This window comes from Sus scrofa, chromosome 15, assembly GCF_000003025.6.
Source record: "Sus scrofa isolate TJ Tabasco breed Duroc chromosome 15, Sscrofa11.1, whole genome shotgun sequence".
Classification (NCBI taxonomy): Eukaryota; Metazoa; Chordata; class Mammalia; order Artiodactyla; family Suidae; genus Sus; species Sus scrofa.
In genome coordinates this window covers 138258345-138276803 of record NC_010457.5, presented here as the reverse complement: position 1 = coordinate 138276803, position 18459 = coordinate 138258345, and the positions used below count along the sequence as shown (strand labels likewise).

General features: G+C 58.7%; 1 protein-coding gene across 1 annotated transcript in view; it reads right to left on the bottom strand.

Annotated features, from left to right (window-relative positions):
- TWIST2 (twist family bHLH transcription factor 2) overlaps nt 463-18459 on the bottom strand; it is a 47702-nt gene continuing 29705 nt past the window's right edge. The window contains exon 2 of the mRNA XM_003133776.4: nt 463-1192. The gene's annotated coding sequence lies outside the window, so the exon portion shown is untranslated. The remainder of the gene's footprint in view (nt 1193-18459) is intronic.

Sequence of the window (18459 nt, the reverse complement as noted above, 5' to 3'; positions counted from 1 at the left end):
CGGATGTATTCAGAACAGACTATGAGCCACTTGGGGAAGCGTGAAGGAGGGCAGGAAGGTCACATCTGGGGTGAGGAAGGGATTCCGCCCGGGAAGGCTCTGAGGACCAGGGACAGGGCAGCAGGGACAGGACACAGGCTGTCCGCGCTGTGACCTGAAGCACAGCAAATGGCCTGGAGAACTCGCCTCTAGCAGCTGAGGCTGTGCACGGGGAGGCCGGTTGAGAAGACGGGCACACAGAGGGGCCGAGGCCAACCTCACCCGCTCCTCCAGGCCTGGTTCCATGGGCAACTCCACCGCATCGGAGCTGGTGCTTTCTAGAAAGTTCTACAATCACGTACGGCATAAAAGGTCCCACTTCTTATCTTCTCCCCTTCAGGGTGAAATGGTAGTTATTTTTGCAACTTTCTCAGGCCATTTCTCGAGCTGCAAAGGAGAGAAAAGAAGAGGCCGAGCCAGGGCTGCAGGGACGTCTTTATTGTTCCTGGGCGGGGAGCAGGACACACAGCCGCACTGCAGTCACTGAGCTTGTTAAAAACATCTCAATAAATAAGACAAATAAGCAACATATACACTGAAATGGGAAAATTTTTTTTTAAAAAAAAGGGGGGGTTAGCTGAGCAAATCACGGAGAAAGAAAAAGAGCAGAGCTGTGCGAAGGGCTCCAGGCTTACTAGAAACGACCATGCAGAGGCTGGAGGGCGGGAAGGGAATACGAGGTTCTTTGTCCAAGAGCCTTGGTCCAGTTTAAACAGAACGGAACAGGAATGCATTTCTGTTTTATTTTGAAAACTATACATTAAGAAGGCACTTAGAGGAAAATACAAATCCCAAATCCAAACCCTCGTAAATGTGTTCCTGAATGTACCGATTTTCAGAAAGAATAAATCCCCTCCCCCGGAAAGAATAAAAAAAATAAGACCCAGGCCTGGGGCTGTGGACACACCCCAGCAGTGGAGACGATGGCAAAAGACATGTCACCGGCAAGAAGGACCGCGAGTGCGCGCCGCTGCCTCTGGGGGCGTCTCTGAGGGGTGGGGGGCCGAGGTCCGGGCTCTGCCGCTGTCCCCTTGTCTAACGCTTCCTGGAGCACGGGACGGGCGGTGTCCTGGAGGCCCTCTGGGTTTCAGAAGTTACAGACGCGGATGCCGATGTGCCCCAGTTCCACTTGCGCTCAGCCCCGCGGGACAGCCTGGAAGACAAGGCAGAGGGAGGCTGAGAAGCCGCTGCGGACCTTGGGGTCCTGGGGAGCACGCGGCTGCTCTGCACAGGGGGCCCCTGGATGGGGTGGAACAGGTGCAAGCCCCTCTGACCCCGGCCTCCTCCCCCCCCGCCCCGGCAGAAGCTGGACAGGGGACTGCGAGTCGGGGCCACAGGGCACTTGCACCCCGCTGCCCCCAGGAGCCCAGACCAGGCCGGGAGCTCCTACCTGCCTCCCCACCTCCACCCTCTCCTGCCACTCAGATCCCGAGGGCTGGATCCCCTGCCTCCTGTGCAGCAGAGGCCTGATGCCGTGGTGCCCCACAGGCTGGTGCTGGCCTCATGGGTGAGCCACCCCCAGCAGGGCGCCTGTGGAGAAGAGCCGTCCCACCAGGCCCAACACCGGGAGGGGAAGGGGTGTCAGGTGAGGTGACTGCTGGGGCTTCGGGGACCGCGCAGGGGCAGGAGTCGAGGACGCAGAGAGACGGGAGGCCATTGGGGGAGGAGCCTGTCAAGGGAGGGGTGACTTTCTAAACTCGTGCTTTGGATGTAATTATAGAGTCACAGAAAGTTGCAAAAAAAAAAAAAAAAAGGACATGGAGGCCCCACATGGTCTCCCCTGGCCTCCCCGTCTGGTGTCATCTTGCACAAGCTTCCTGCAGCATCGCAGCCAGAGGTGGACCTCAGGACAGTCTGGGGCTTATGCACATGTCCCTCGTGGGTGTGTGGGTGTGTGTGTGTGTGTGTGTGTGTGTGCACACGGTGCCAGGCGGTTCCATCACGTGCGGACCCTGGCACCCCCCGCTGCCCTCAAGATACACAGCTGTGGTCTCGCCATCCCCAGGAAGCCCCTGGAGCTCACGCCACTGATCCGTATAGCGTATGCGGCTCCATCACAGTGGAGCCGAGGGGCCAGGCTTGCCCTCCAGCTGCCAGCCCATGGTCCCTGGACCGCCATCCCCCCACCTCCCACAGGACCCCACCAGTAAGGCACCAGGAACCAATTCAAAAGACAAAGGCCACACGCCACCAGAAAGCCCTGCCTCCCCACAGAGAAGGTCTGGTCTGGTCGGGGGAGTGAAGCGCTGTCCAAAGGGAGGAGGAGGGTGGTGTCACAGTGGGTGGGAGTCGGGGGCTCATGCTGGCGGGGTCTGGCGGAGGGTCAGGGGGCGGTGGCTGGACCTCGTGGGCTGCTGTCCTCGCCCACAAGCTTGCTGGAGAGGAAGCTCTGGGCCAGGGTGTCTGATCATCAGACTTCAGAGTGAGTGCCATGGCTGCTGTAAGTGGGCACAGGGACAGTGGGGTTGGAGGTGGCAGGGGGCTATCACTGGGCACCAGCTCCTGGCCCAGGACCCCTGCATGTGCTGACAGGCCCCACATGTGGGTGCTGGAGGTACAGGGGGTGAGAACGGTGGGCCCCCCCCACCTCACTCTGAGGTGGCAGCTCCTGACTTGGGCAGCTGCTGGCCTGTCGCCTGCTGCTCTTGGGCTACGGGCTGCTTGCTGCCTGCCCAGTCCCGCAGGGCCCAGTCGAATGGCATGCCCAGCCTGTAGCCAACCCCAAACTTACAGTACCATCCCTCCCAGGGGAGCTGAACTTCCCCGGGGGCTTTTCAGATTGGCCTGGGAGCCCTTGGGTCCCACTTCCCTGGGGTCTGAGTGTCTGACTGAGGACCTGAAGCACACAGCACTTGTGTCCATGTCTGGAGAACAAACGCCAATAGCCAGACGACCTTCAAAACCCACGGGAGGCCAGTCCATCCCTGAGAGCCCTCTGTGCGTGGGGAGGCCACGCTGGCATGGGGGGGATGGGAAGAGAACATGCCCTCCCCCTCCAGAAACACAGGGTTGCTGGCGGTGGCGGGGAGAGGGTGGCTGGAAAGGCGCTGCTGGCTATGGACCTGAGTGCTGCAATGACAGGAGGCCTGTCAGCATCTGCAACAGGGGCTGGGGGTGGGGCTTGGGGAGAGAGGTGGGAAGCAGGAATGGCTCCATCAAGGAGGAGGCTTTGAGACGGGTCTGAGAAGAATGTCCGCCTGGGGGAGAGAGTCAAGGAGAGGCACCCAAGTCCTGGGAACACAGGAGGGCTTTTGATACAGGGATGGGCCATGTCCGGGGGGCGGGGGATGGCAGTGAGAGAGAAACCTGGTCCCACTCAGCAGTGGGCAGCAGAGGCAGGAGTCTCGTCCTCCCAAGGGCCGCCCCTGCCCCCCACCACAGAACTCTGAGCTGGAGCCCAGCTCTTCAGGGAACTCTAGAAACTTTACTGAATCAAGACAGAGCTCTGAAAAGGTAAAGACACATTTCCCCTAAAACTCCAGTGCATGGAAACACACACACACGTCTTTTTTTTTTTTTTTTTTCCTTTAAGTTCAGAGCACTCCAAATATGTAAGCCTTTTTAAGTGGTCCTGGGCAGAAAGTCAAAGGCTGCTCTCTCCGAGAATGTGGTTGTAATTAGATAATTAATAAGGGGGGCAGCTAAAGAAAGCTAAATGGAAGCCTTCCTCAGTGGAGGAAATAATTACAACAGTTTTTGATATACGAGCTGCCCCAGCGCTCCAAGGGGAAAAGCAGCGTACCATCCATGGAAAAGCCAGAAGTGACAGGGCCCGCCCCCGGCAGCACGGGCTCCAGGGTTTGCTCCGCAGGCCCGGGGACCCGGGGCTCAGGCGGGAGTGAGCAGCAGATTCATTCGTCTTCTTGACCAAGCGTCTCCTTGATGTCACCCCCGGCCCCCTCCATGTCACCCCGACCCCAGCCGTGACTGCTGACGTGGGCGGCGCTCTGCGCGGCAGATGGGAAACATCTGGGGCCCTGGCCCGCCTCTCGCGTGTGGGATCCACCTGAGCTGTGTGTCTCGTGCACAGGTCACTCTCTGCATTGGCCGGCCGGCTAAGGAGGGGGTGGCAGCTGGACGGAGGGTGGCCGTCCTGCTCTCTGCCGCACACCAGACCATCGGGCTGAACCAGCAAAGGGTCTTACTCAACTCCGCGTCCCGAGAACCTAACTCACGGAGGGAAACCTCAACCAGAGACCTTCAGAAAGTGGGGCAGGGCTGAGCTTGAGGGGGAAGGTTCATTCTGAGGCCTCCCATCGAGTCACTGAGTCACCCACCCGGCCATCCCCCCATCTCCCCTCCCCTCCGTCCCTTTCATCCATCCATCATCCGTATCCAGCCCCCTCTTCTTCCTTCTACGCTTCCTTCCTCTCTCCTTCCATCCACCCGCCAGCCAGCCACCTCCCATTCACCCCTCCCTCCTCCCTCCCTCCATTCCCTTCACCCCACTGTTCATCCACCCCATCCATTGTCCACAAGCACCCTCCACCCTTCCTTCCTTCTTTCCTCCCTCTCCCTCCTTTCTTTCCCTCCTTCCTTCCCTCCCCTCTTTCTTCCCACCCACCCACCGATCTTTCCAATGTGCATCAAGCATCGTTCGTGTGGCAGGAAGGCTTCCAGTGTTAAACGCCCAGAGATGAATCAGGGAGGACAAACGTGTCTGCAAACCGCCAGAGCGCGGGGTAAACAGCGACAGCTTTTCAGAGAAAGTGCCGCTCACATTCTGCAGCCAGAAGGGAAGCGACAAAGAACCCTGGACGTGGTTGAGCTGTCCCTCCAAAATGGAGGGAGGCTGGGAGACAGTGGGGGGACGAGCAGAGAGGCGAACACCTGAGATGTGGAGACTAGAGGGCAGAGGGGGCACCAGGAGGCCAGGAACTGCCCACAGAAGCCCAGGGCCTGGCCAGGGTCCACAGCACAGGGCAGACATCCAGCTCCCATTGCCCCTTCAGCATGCACAGAGGAGGCATCTTCGCTTCCAAGGGGCCCTGGCCTGGCCCAGGTCCCTGCCAGGGGCTCTCCCTTGCTGCTACCTGTTGCTTCTCTCCGCCCACTCACTGTGCCTCAAACAAAGACCCCCACTCCTGGGCCGCCGGGCCTGCTGGGGTGGGGGCACGTGCCAGCTGGAGAGGAACCGCAACAGCCCAGCGGTAGAGAAGCTGACAGCTGCCACCCTGGGGCCTCGCCCATTCTTTACTGGCCAGCCCCTCCCTCTTAGGCACTTGTCCAGAACTGTTCTCCAACTGGGGCCTCTGTCCCCTCGCCAAGCCTGGACACGGCCTTCTGACAGTTTAAGCACAGCTCACAGAGGCGGTTGGGGGAGTAGGAACCACTGCATTCCATCGACAAGTTGTGTCCTAAATATGAACAGAAAACAAAGGATGACACCCATCAGGCAGCTGAGGGCCACACAGGGGAAACGGCCAGGCCAAGCACCAAGCTGTCCCGGGGGACACGGATGGAGCTCTCAGAACAGCAGAATTGATCATTTCAGGAGAAGCCAGAGGAGGGTGCGTGGATAAAATAAGAGTCTACTCTGAAAAGAGACCAGGGAAAGAGCTCTTGGAAATCACAGAGAAGAACAGAGACTTTTTTAAAAATAATGGAAGCAAAACAGACACGGAGGCAAAACTGTGAATAAACCAGAGACTGACTCATGGAGGTGACCTGGCACTGGAGCGAAAGGACCGAGTCGGTGGGCGGCGGGGGGGAGCCGCAGGCACAGACCGGCTGCAGAGGGACGTGTCCCACGCCTGAGCGAGAGCGAGGGTTTCAGATTAAAAGGAACAATGAGTCCTGCAAAGGAAACGCAACATGACAGCGCAAAGAAACGTGTGGCTTCGGAGTGGAGAAAACCTTCCAGCGGCTTCCAGACATGAGCAGCCAGACTGGGGTGGTTTGCGTGCGCTCATACCCACCCCCAGGACACCCAGCGTTTCTCCCCTCGGGCTCTGTTCCCCGAACATCCCGGGGCCCTGCGGGGAGAGGGAGACACATTAAGCATTTAAGACCCCGGGCAATGCACCTCTAGGTGGGCACCACTCTTTGCAAGTCTTCCATCTGGACGGAAGGTGCCCGGGCTCTGTCTCTGCAGGTGTGGAACCAATGACCTAACAAAGCAGACAAGCAGATAAGATGCTTATGTCAACCCTCTTGTGGCCCCGAGAAGGCAGGATGCTGTTTCTTCTCCCGTCAGGTCCCTAGGGTCTGGGGCAGGGCACGTACACAGCAGGTGCTCCATAAATACCTGCTGAAAGGGGAGCCACAATGAGGAGATCAGACAGACGCCCAGGGGTGAAGCGCCAGGCTCCCAGCAGGACCCTCCCTCTGTAACGATTCTGGACTCACGGCCCTCAAGGCTTCTGCTACTCAAGACCAGCAGCATCAGAGTCACATGGAAGCTTGTGAGAAATGCCAAGTGCAGGGCTTGCCCAGAGCCAGGATGCAGCCTCTGTGCTGTGGCCACGCCCCGGCTCTTCAGAGATGCTTCTTGGGCAGAAGGAGGGGGGTGAGAGCGCCCAGCCTGTGCTATCTGGGTCCCTGTCTAGAAGCTGAGACAGGCTGTGACCGCCAATGCCACCGTCTGGATGGAGACAAGGCCAGAACAAGAATCGACCTCCCTGAGGCTGTGCCAGCGGCTTCAGTTCACACACAGAGAACACAGGTCTGGCTGCATCTGGAAGACCCCCCACTTGAACGGGCAGGCAGCAGGGGTGCCAGTGGGTCTGGGAAGGGTCACCTGCCAGCTGGACGAGCTTTCTTCTTCCCCCGGGTAAGGGCTTTGAAGAGACTGTGGGGCACTAAGTGCAGCATGCTCTGCACCCCTCACCCCCCCGCCCACCCCTGCTGCTGGCCCCTCTGCCCGCCACTGGCCCGGCCGGACAGGCAGAGACAGGGGGGCCGCGGGCACAAAGCTCACTGCCCCAGAGCGGCTCACCCCAAGACAGAGGTGACGAATGCTTGCCCAGGGACGGGAGGAAATTGGGATTTTGTTTCACGGGAGAGAACGGGAAGGCACATCTCTGGGCGGCGAAAGCCCGGCAGGCCTAGATAACAGAAGAGCTGGAGGCTGTAAGCAGGGCCATCCCTTATGGGGCAGGCGCCAGGCTCACCCATCCAACCTGGGAGCCCCTGCTGGGCACTGGGCAGGACTCTGTGGGACATTGGCAGGCATCTTGCAGCTCAGGCCCCCCCCTCCCTGCGACCTCACCTCTCCAGGCTCAGAGCTGGGCCTGGAAGCCCGGAGGGACTGAAGGGGAGAGAATGGGAAGTGCCAATGACAAAACAGAGCCCGCAGCAGTGACACTTTGGACCTGGAAGGGTGGGAGGGAGCCCGGAGCCCCTTACCCGCATGTCAGACTCATTAACTGCCACTGGATTTCAAAGGAGAAGCTTGAGGACACGTCCTCCGGGGTGACGGTGGGGCTGAGCCAAGGGCGAAGGCGAGGTGGTTCTCCACCCCGCCCCCCGACCCCCCACCCCCCACCGCAGGCAGATTTCAGCCAAGAAGCACTGGGTTTGAGGGCTCGTAGCACGGTTACAAGGCTGCTCTGGACGGCTGACTGGGCCACCTCTTTCCCCCGCCCAGGTCCATCTCTCCCCTGGGGTCTCTAGGCTTTAAGGGGCTGTAAGTGGATCCTGAACCAAGCAGTGGCTATTGCAGGCAAGACACGCTGGTCTCTTTGCTGGCCCCTGGGCCCTTTGTCAAGGACGGGACAGAAGCCGTGGCCAGTGAGTCTCACTAGGCCAGCGAGAGGCAAGGACACTGCTGGGTGGGTGGGTGGGAGGCTACTGGGTTGGGGGGTGGGGGAGACTGGCCCACCCCTCTGGACCGTCCTACCCTCCAGGGAGTGGCTGGGGGACAGGATCCCCCGTCACACCTCAAAGCTCCTAGGACCCCCATTGGGTGGAGGGGCCTGTGCTGCCCTGCAGGGAAGCCCGAAGCACTGCCTGCCCTCCCCGGCTCTGCAGGGACCTTAGAGATGCCAGGACCCGCGCCTTCAGCTCTGAGAGTGACATTCAGAAAGGCTGCTCTGACACCGGCGCAGGCTGCGGGTTCCGGAGGGACCGTGCCGGGGTGATGGGTGCCTCCTGTGCATCCTGTCCCCTCTCTGTGCCCCGGACAAGCACCGTGCCTGCCGAGGCCATGCGCCCGGGTCCCCTGCCCCACTCAGGGTCTGGGGGCAGCGGGAGGGTGCAGGCGGGTGAGGACAGTCCGGCGGCCCCTGTCCATGCTCCAGATGTCTGAGCCCAGCCTGCCCACGGTGCCTGAAGAAGAGGAATGTGCCCCCTGGAGAGGCCGCATTTACCAGCCAGGGCTTTGCTGTGGCTCCCTGTGGCCCGCGGGGGAGCTGTTGGCCCTGCCCTCCAGGGCATGGAGAAATTCACGCCCACTCAGAAGTGTACTGGGAGTTTCCACTGTGGTTCAGCGGGTTATGAACCCAACTGGTATCCATGAGGACGCAGGTTCAATCCCCGGCCTCACTCAGTGGATCAAGGACCTAGTGTTGCTAGGTCACAGAGCGGCTTGGATCCAGTGTGGCCGTGGCTGTGGTGTAGGCCGGCAGCTACCACTCCGATTCAATCCCTAGCCTGGGATCTTCCATAGGCTGCATGTGTAGCCCTAAAAGGCACAAAAAATAAAAATAAAAAAAAAAAGAAAGAAAGAAAAAGAAATGAAACACTCTCTGTCTCTCTCCCCCCAGCCCCCCTCCTTGGCTCGGCTTCAGTGACTCAGGCTGACTGTGTCTGGAGTGGCCTGTGTGCCAAGGAGAGCAGCCTGGGGAGGGGCAAGCTTGCCTCCAGGCCACCAGGCGGGTCCCTTCCACTTGATGCCTCGGGTGGCACTGCCTGGACAGACCCACCCTGCAGAACCCACCCCCGCAGCCCGAGGCTCCCCAGGGCCAGCCCCTCAGTCCCCGGAGGAGCTTCGGCAGAAGGCCCGAGTCCCACGGACCCAGCCTCAGCCCTGCCCCGTGCAGCCCGCCTCTGAGCGGGGCTGTCCCATTTCTTCTCCATGAGTCACGAGACGCTGTAAAGGATACTCCCACGTTCCAGAGAGGGGGGAGCCAGCCGTGCCGAGTAACCGGAGGAGAGGAAGATGCAGCCTCTTCCTGGCACGCGGGCCTGCAAACCCAGGAGCTATTTTAACCAGTGAATTACGATTTCTCCAGATGTCATTACATTCGGCTTCCAAATAAAACTCATGAGTGGAAGGTGGGGGGCGGGGGGCGACAAGCCGTCACCCTGCAGGGCCCCTCGTCGGGCTGGAGGGGCAGGAAGGCCCATCTGATGATGTCAGAGATACCGAGAGGGCCTGAGGTCAGCCTCCTGGGTCACCAAGCAGGCGCAGAGCCACCGCCACAATCAGGCCAGTGGAGCCCCAGACCAGGGACCCTCCTCCCCCATGACTGACTTCGCTCTCACACCTGTCACCTGGGTCCCATCCCAGGGGCACCAGCCCGATCCATGTCTTTACATATTTGACAGGTGACACCTGAAGACATGAGGGGGCGTTCCCGCGGTGGCTCAGCAGGTTAAGAACCCGACTAGCATCCATGAGGATGCAGGTTTGATCCCTGGCATTCGCTCAGTGGGTTAAGGATCCAGCACTGCCGTGAGCTGTGGTGTGTAGGTCGCAGACATGGCTCAGATCTGATGTGGCTGTGGCTGTGGCGGAGGCCGGCAGCTGCAGCTCTGATCGGACCCCTAGCCTGGGAACCTCCATGTGCCATAGCTGTGGCCCTAAAAAGACAAAAAAAGAGAGCGAGAGACACTATGGGCCTAGGAGCAGCAGCATCTTCTTGAGAGAATGTTAATCAAGGGTTTTCTGCTGATGCCAGTGTGTCCTGATGAGGGGGACTTGGTCCCTGTCCTCGACCAGCTCACAGTTCCCTCGGGGACAGACAACAAATTATTACACCAAAAATATAATGTGTCCTACAGAAGGTATAATACAGGAACCTAAGGGTCTACAATCATTCCACTTTAAAATACAAATGTATATGACACACACAAATGATTACAGCGAAATATTAAAAAAAAAGTTTAGTATTAAAGACACATAATAAAAGCCCAGAGAAAGGCAGCAATTAAGTCTCCAGGGCTTCGGGGAACTCCTCACAGAATGGGGTTGGTTCTGGGTCTTCCAGGAGGCTGGTCCTGGGCGGGAAGGGGGAGGGCCAGGGCCGGGTTGGAGGGAGGTGAGGGTTTGAGCACAGGTGACCCTGGAGGGCAGAGAGTGGCAGGGGAACGGGGAGGCAGCGAGAAGGGTGAGGAGGGCCCTGCAGGAGGAGCTGGGCTCTTCGGAGATGAGGACGGGACGGCCCGAGGGTGGCCAGAGGGGAGGATCCTGGCGGGGGCCCTGGTGGGGCGGCCCCTGCTGTGGTTCAGGAAGAGGGGACCCGGGGGCACAAGAAGACACAGCAGTGCTGGAGAACCAGCGAGAAGTGAGCGAGTGGTGAGCGGTGACCACGGCATCCAGCTGGGGCAGCAGGAGGCATCGCGACCCCAGGGACTAACTGAGATGGCCCTTTGGGGAGAAAAAAGACGAGCTGTCGGACTTGGTGCTTTCAGGACTCGCGAGGGTCACGCTGACTCAGCAGAACATCCAGCTTCGAGCCCCAGGAGCAGGTGGGGGGCTCCCGACTTTGGAACAAGACCCCCCCTTTGAAGGGATGAAGAAAAGGGTAGCTTGCTTTGCTAGGATTTGAACCCAGACCTCTGGATCCCAAACCTGCGCCTCATTCTCCATCTCCGTGCCTCCTGTGGGTGAGGGCACCAGGGGATGCAGTCCGTCAGGGGCACGGGTTTGGGGGAAGTGGGGAGGCTGAGTTTGGACAGTCTCTTAGGGGCGCGTGGCGCTGGCCAGCAGCGCCCCCTGCTGGAGGGAGGACCACATCACGGGGAGAACCCCACTGGCACTTGGCAGTCGGGGGTCACCAGGGGATCTTGAGGAGGGCAGGTCCAGGGCCCTGCGGCTGGGATGCTAAGGCCAGTCTTCTGCAGGTTTACAGTGACAGGAGCGTGCCAGGAACTGGCTTTCTCTGTGGGATTCTGCCCTCCTCTGCCACGTCTTCAACAGAAACACACTGCGGCCTGAAGAGGCTGCAGACCCCGTCACCCAACAGAGGAGCCAGGGCCGGAATTAAACCCAAACTCCCACTGTCTGAGGGGCGTGCCACCCCATCTCCTGTGGGGAGCAGAGTCTGGAAAATGTGACAGAAACGATGGAAAATGGGGGACAAGAGTTCCCATCATGGCTCAGTGGAAACGAATCTGCCTCGTATCCGTGAGGACGCAGGTTCAATCCCTGGCCTCACTCAGTGGGTTAAGGATCCGGCATTGCCGTGAGCTGTGGTGCAGGTCGCAGATGTAGCTTGGATCCCGTGTTGCTGTGACTGTGGTGTAGGCTGGTGGCTACAGCTCCAATTCGACCCCTAGCCTGGGAACCTCCATATGTTGCAGGTATAGCCCTGAAAACAGCAACAAAAACAACAACAACAAAGGGAGGGGGGACATAAAACTGTTTCCTGCAGCAAATCAGCTGGGATGGTGGCCTCTCCCTAACTACTGCCAGCTCTCAGCTCCCAAACTAATCTCAGTGAAGTGGGCAACTTTTCGAATGCACGCTGGCCGACAGAAATCACTGCACCCATAGCTGCTCTACAGGGCGCTCTTTCTGTCCAACAGCCCAGAAATCTGTTACTTTCGCAACATGACGCGTGTACGGATACTCATGCAGAAAAAGGCAAATGCCGTCCTAAGCCACAGCAAGAAACCTATTAGGAACCTGGTTTTGGCAGACTGCGGAGACACACACCTGACCTGGAAAAACCAGCAGCACTCAGGGGCCCTGGAGGGAAGGGTGGACTTCTGGGAACGAGGACTCCCCAGAGGGCAGGCAGCCTGCAGCTTCGCTCGCCCACCCTCTGCCCGAGGCCCTTTGCCTCCCAAGCTCTGGATTCAGCCACTTTCAGGGCATCTCAGCTTCTCAAACTTCAGCACCACACAAACAGCACACCTAGAAATTGCCCTGCTTGGAGTTCCCGTCGTGGTGCAGCAGAAACAAATCCGACTAGGAACCATGAGGTTGTGGGTTCGTTCCCTGGCCTCACTCAGTGGGTCAAGGAGCGGCGCTGCTGTGAGCTGTGGTGTAGGTCACAGATGTGGCTCGGATCCCATGTTGCTGTGGCTGTGGTGGTGGCCGGCGGCTACAGCTCTGATTGAGCCCCTAGCCTGGGAACCTCCATATGCCATGGGTGCCTAAAAAGACACACACACACAAAATTATAGCTTATTAAACATCTCTAAGGGAGATATCTTTAAAAGAAATTGCCCCGCTCTGCCGGCCTCCAGAAGGGCCCCGGGTATTCAGGCAAACTCCGCTCAGAGAAGCAGGATGGGGTGAGTGACCGAGCCCGTGGACAGATGGGTGGTGTGGCTGTGAGCGCTCAGGGCTAAAGTGGGAAAGCAGTGACCCTCCCGGTGGAGGCCAGGCCCCAGGGTCCGAGGGCAGCACGCAGGCTCCGTCGGCCCGCTCCCGGATCCTGCGCCGTCATCCAAACCCCGCCCCGGAAAGATGTCTTAGATGTTTCCTTCCCTGAAAGAGGCCGCTCAGTCTCTTTCTAAAAAAGAGCTTAATTCCCAACAGTTCCTATTTAAACTTCTCATCATGAGACGCAAATCTAAGAGCTCCTCTGTCCGCACTGAACCTGGAAGGACCTGTGAGGGTGGGCGAGAGACTCTTCTTGTAAATTCACGTAGAGCTGGTTTACAAGGCTGTGTTAGTTTCTCGTGTACAGCAAAGTGCCTCCTGGTGTATTTGCGTGTGTACACACATGCCATCTCATTCCAGATGCCTGTGTGTGTGGCACACATGCAAATGCCACAAACAGGCACACAGACACACGCCACCAGCGCATGTTCTCTAAGAAGGGTCACCTCCGTCCCAAGTTCACTGCAGTCATTACCCACCGAATCCACGGTTTGGGGGCAGAGTTTGTACCCTCACGTTGTTCCCAATGGGCCCGTCACATAGACGTCAGTGTGAATTCAGGGCAGAGTGGAATCAGACCCCACTACTCCCCGGTGTGACTGCTCAGTCTGCCTCCAAAGGCCACCGCTCCTTATCAGCCTTCCATGACCTGCCCATTTTTAATGCCCTTTTTTTTTTTTTTTTTTGTCTTTTTGTCTTTTCTAGGGCTGCACCCACAGCATATGGAGGTTCCCAAGCTGAGGGTCTAATTGGAGCTGTAGCCACCGGCCTAAGCCAGAGCCACAGCAACGCCAGATCCGAGTCGGGTCTGTGACCTACACCACAGCTCACAGCAACACCAGTCCTTAACCTGCTGAGCGAGGCCAGGGATCGAACCCGCAACCTCATGGTTTCCTGTAGGATTTGTTAACCACTGCGCCACGACGGGATCTCCTTTAATGCCTTTATTTCCCATTTGGATGCCAGCTTAACATTCTACAGCAATGTCTTTTGCCAAGACAGACCCACGAATACGGAGAGCAGCGTCGACAACCGTGTGTTTGAGGGACTCAGCATCTCCTTCAAATCTCAGATCCACAACCCACCTTGCCCTCGAGACTCGCTTTCATCAAAGCTTTGTCTCTAAAACGGAGGGGTGCAGGACTTCCACACAGTTTTTAAAGAATTCAGGGTGACTCCACATTGACATAAAACACTGCCCTTGCGAGCAATTACGGAAGAGAAAAATTAAGACAGCTTTAACAAAACCCAAAACGGAAGCAGGACGCCGAAAATAAGCCACTACAACTTGAACCAGAGACGAGAGTGTGACTAATGCTTAGGGAAAGTGCAAAATGACACGGAAGAGGAGTTATCTCAGGGAAATCTGGGGTCTAGAGATCCACATTTAATAAACAGAGAAACGAAGCCACGGCTACTCTCTGAAAAAGTTTCACCACGTATTCAAAACTTCAGTGAACTGTGCCTTTAGAAACCGAGCTTCTATCCAGATGAATCAGAAAGGACTATGTTTAGACCATCCTTCCAGGCACAAACCCATGTCGCAGAGCAGAGACGCCTCACGCTTCAGGACACGAGACAGACCCCTGGGTTACCAGACGGGCTCAGAGCTCCCACTGTGGTGCAGAGGGTTAAGGATCTGGCATTGTCTCTGCAGCAGCTCAGGTCACTGCTGAGGCATGCGTTCAATCCTCAGCCCACACACTTCCACACAACGCAGGGGCAGCCATTAAAAAAATAAAACATAAAAAAACCACTGTCTTTCCTCTCCCCGCAGGGCTGCACGGCGGGTTCAGTCACCACCACAAATGAGGACCTGCCTCTCCCGGGATGGTGTGGTTCCCACTTGTCCAGGCTGGCTGGGGCTCGGCTCCACACGGTCACTCAGGACTCAGGCTGGTGCTCCACTGCCTTGAAGCAGCACCTCTGGGGACACATGGCCTTCCAGCCACTGGGGGCACTGGACGACTGAGCTGAGCGCCCCACGCTTCTGCCTGGAGATGCTGCCCCTTCCTCCTGAAGCCCATTGGCCAGAACCGGTCACGTGGCCCTGCCTCTCCTCAGGGTCCGGGGGGGGGGGCCAAGCTCTGGATATACCTCTCAGTCTGCCTCTAGGGCCAAGGCAAGGTCTTTAAAGGAAGGCTGGTCCAAAACACAAAAAGTACTTTGCAGACGGTCCCTTGGGACACCATTGGATAAGTTAGTATCACTTCTCTCTCCCGAAGGTGGGCATCTGACCCCAAAAGATGCCCTGGAAGCAGATCGTGGCTGGAGGAGTTCAGTACGATGGGGGGAAAGGCAGAAAGCCAGACTCTACATGAACGTGCAAAAGAACTTAATTTTTGAAGAACAGTCCTGAAGGTCAACCACAAGGACAAATCGCCAAGACGACCCCAGTGACGCGAATCCCCCCGAACCTGTAACCACAGGGTTGTCCTCACCACCTCCGCCTGCTCTACCGAGGTGACGAGGGGACCGCAGGGAGGCGAGATGGGTTATTGTGGGCTTCGAGGTACCACGCCGGCTCTCCTCTCCTCCCTCCGAGTGACAGGCCACCTGGTTCTCAGGACGGGGGCCATGTCCTTGGTGCCTTGGTGGGAAGCCGCCCCTGGGACGGTGACGCCAGGAGGCCGGTCATGGTGGAGGGGTCTTGGTGCTCAGTGGATGCCCCTGGGTTTGTGCAGGCTCCTTGCTGAGCTCGGAACAAAGCCCCAGGTGCTCGCCCGGACCGGCCTTTCACTCGAGGCCTCCGGGCCCCGCTGTCCTGGGGGCTGCACCTGTCCAGGCGTCTGCTTGGACATGGCCAAGGCGTTTACTCCAAAGTCAGTCTTTCGGCACCGCCTGGACAAGCGCCTCTCCTTTCGCCCAGGCACTCACCTTGGTCACCTCACTTCCACCACGACCAGGAGGTGTGACAAGGGGAGGCCTGCTTGGAATGTCCCTTAACGAGGAAGCATCTCTGGCTACTGGGCTCTGCGCTGAAGACAGGGCTTCCATCCACAGACGCAAGACCCTTCCACCTCCCCCGCCTCCCCTCCCGGCCCTGCTCAGCTCACGGGCTGCCCCCTGGGCTGCACACTAGGTGGTGGCCTGGATGCCGCCCTCGCCCAGCACCCCGCTTGCCCCAGAGGACAGTTTGGCAGTCTGCTCGCCCACCTTCTGAGCGAGGTGCCCTCTGGGCTGCAGGCAGGGTGCCCATGTACACGCACGCCTCTTCAAAGCACCAGCAAGCCCAGGGCATCTTCCAAGGGGAATTCAGATTCTCCCTCGCATCCCGCACTGGGCTCGAGAGAAGCATAAAGGAAAGGTATTTTAAGTGACCCAAAGGGTGTGGAAAGAAACCACTTTCCCCCCAGCAGAGGGTAGCTCGAGTTTCAGGAATTTTAGCTGTTGAGTTGAAGCCATAATTAGCACTAAGTAAGGCTGTGACCTTGGATATCCACGGGGGTTCAGAGGTTGATGCCGTGTCATTAGAAGCCGGGGGACTCTGATCCCAGCAGAGGGAAGGCGTGGGAGCGGCTCCCCGTGCTATGTGCTTTCTGTCCCAGTGGGGAACCACCAGCATGTGTGAGATCGTAGGATTACAAACATGAAAAATGTAAAACCACCTTTCTCCCTTTAGGAAACGATCCTGCCCTGTGCCAATAATGCTCCCTCCACCTCCCCACGGCTACGCAGCAGGGCATTCGACATGGTTTGCAGGATCCTTGGAGACCTCGATGGTGAATTCGTATCACCCTCAATAGCATCAAACTGGAACGGCCCCTGCTGACTGGCACCAACCCACAGGACAGCGCGAAGGCAGTCCCCGGAGCTGGACACCTTCTGCTGGCCTGGGAGCTGACCCAGCAGACCCCGAGGGCACCGGACAGCCGTAAGAGGGGCCCAAACAAGACTCCTGGGCTGAATTCTTCCCTTGGTCAATTGTGTACAAAAAATCCACAAGAGGCCAGTTTTTGGTCTGGCCCCACTTCGCCTGCATGAAAGAAAGCTGGGAGCGTGTATGGGCCTCGGCGGGCACTCCGTGGGCACTGGGAGGGAGGTGGGGGGGCGTGTACCACAGCAGGGGAGGGGACCCTCTAGCCCCAAGGACAGCCCAAGAGCGGGGCGGGGCTCTGGGGACCAGGCAGCAGAGAGGAAGCACAGGTACCCCCCATCTCCCCTGTCGGGAGGGGTCTGAGCAGAGGGCACCTGAAGCCGACCTCCGACAGCTCTGAGCAGCTCAGGGACGTGTCTCCGTGCGTCTTCTACACCGTGAGGTCTTCTTTCACGGAGGGAGCTCGGCTGGTGAACCTCTGGCCCCTGTGCCTCCTCAGCCGTGCTGCCCAGGGGAGCTGGGGCGGCGGTGATGGGTGGATTTGGGAGGGGAAACTGAGCATGCTCAGTGCAGGCTCTGGAATCTTCCTCCTAGAGCAGGATCTGGCTGGGAGGAAGGCATTTCTCCCCCACCCTCCAGCAGCTCCCTGTCGCCCTGCCCTGTCGGAGGCCCACCTTGGTCCTGTCCGACCCTGAGACCCTTCATCCCCGCTGCCATCTGTGAAAAGGGGGCACAGCCTACGCCCCAAGAGGAGTGACAGAGCCTCTGTGCAGGACTTGCCCTCAGGGGTCAGGCTGCCCCCAAAGGAAGGTTCCATCAGGCCCAGCTAAGCCCTCCCCTTGGCCACCTGCTACCTGAATGACCTGGTCATGCCTTGTCCCCAAGCCGGACCTCGTTTCTTCCAGGCGGAAGTGAGGATCTGGCTCTAGGTGGCCGTGGCCCTGGAGGGGGTGAGGCCTAGCGATTTTTGAGAATTTAAAGGGAATTTGTGTCCCCTGGGGGCACAGCTAGCCTCTGACACACCAGTTTCAAGACCTGGTGAAAGACGTGAAATCCTCCACCTTCCTGGGGAGGAGGCCAGTGTGACGAGAGGTTCCTGCAGGGAGGAAGGAGGCTGGAAGGAACTCAGCTAAACAGGGGCGCGGGGAGGGGGGCGGCCCTCTGCGCTTGACGCTGCGGGTCCAGAAGGACTGAAGACTGAGGTGCCGCCCCCGCCCCCAGGTCTTCACAGAGAGACTCTTCTGAGCCACGAACGACTGAGTCTTGCAGACGCAAAAGGAGAGAAAAGCCAGAGGCGCAGCCGCCCCCCATCCACAAGCCGCGGAGCCCCCACCCTCTCTGCTTGCCCGGAGCAAGCAGGGGTGCTCGTGACCCCACCCCCGCCCCTGGGGTCAGGGTTCCTTCCTGGCCAGGCTTCTAGAAAACTCTCTGCTCCTTTGCTGAACGATTTCCCTGGCCCATCTTCCAAATTCCAATCCTTCTCTTTCTGTTGGAATTAAAGGGTGATGCGCCATGAGGGATGGGCTGGCTGTCCCTCCTCCTGTGTCTCCTGTCCCCCCCCACACCCCACTTCTGGTTTTTCTCCCCTTATTTCTCCTAAATAGGAGAAACGTCGGGAACGCCAGCCCGGCTCCTCCGAGAGAAGCAGCTGCAGGAGAAACGCAAGAGGATTTTTGAATCCGCAGAGGATTTAGAGAGTGACATGGCAGCTCGAGGGACACTGGCCACAGCGTGACTCCAGGGGTCGGGGAAGCAGTCCCCAGCCCACCCCTCATAGGGAAACAGGACTGTCACCAACACCACATCCCCCAAGGGACACTGGGCACCACAGGCGTCCACGGCGGCCCAGGACCACCAAGCTTTGCTGAGGCCCCTGGAAGTAGCAGAAAAGCCTGTGCTGGAAGGAAGAAGTCATCAAGGAAATATTCGCGGCCATCTCCCCTGCGTCCGAGGGCCGCGCTGACCAGAGGGTGTCCAGCCCCGTGTCAACACCCTCAGGCTTGAGATCTGGGCCCTCGGGGCTGCTCTGACGGGCGAACACCCACCTCCCACTGTCTCAGGTTCGATCCTTGGGCCACCCTGACAATGCCTTTGGCCCGTCACGTGT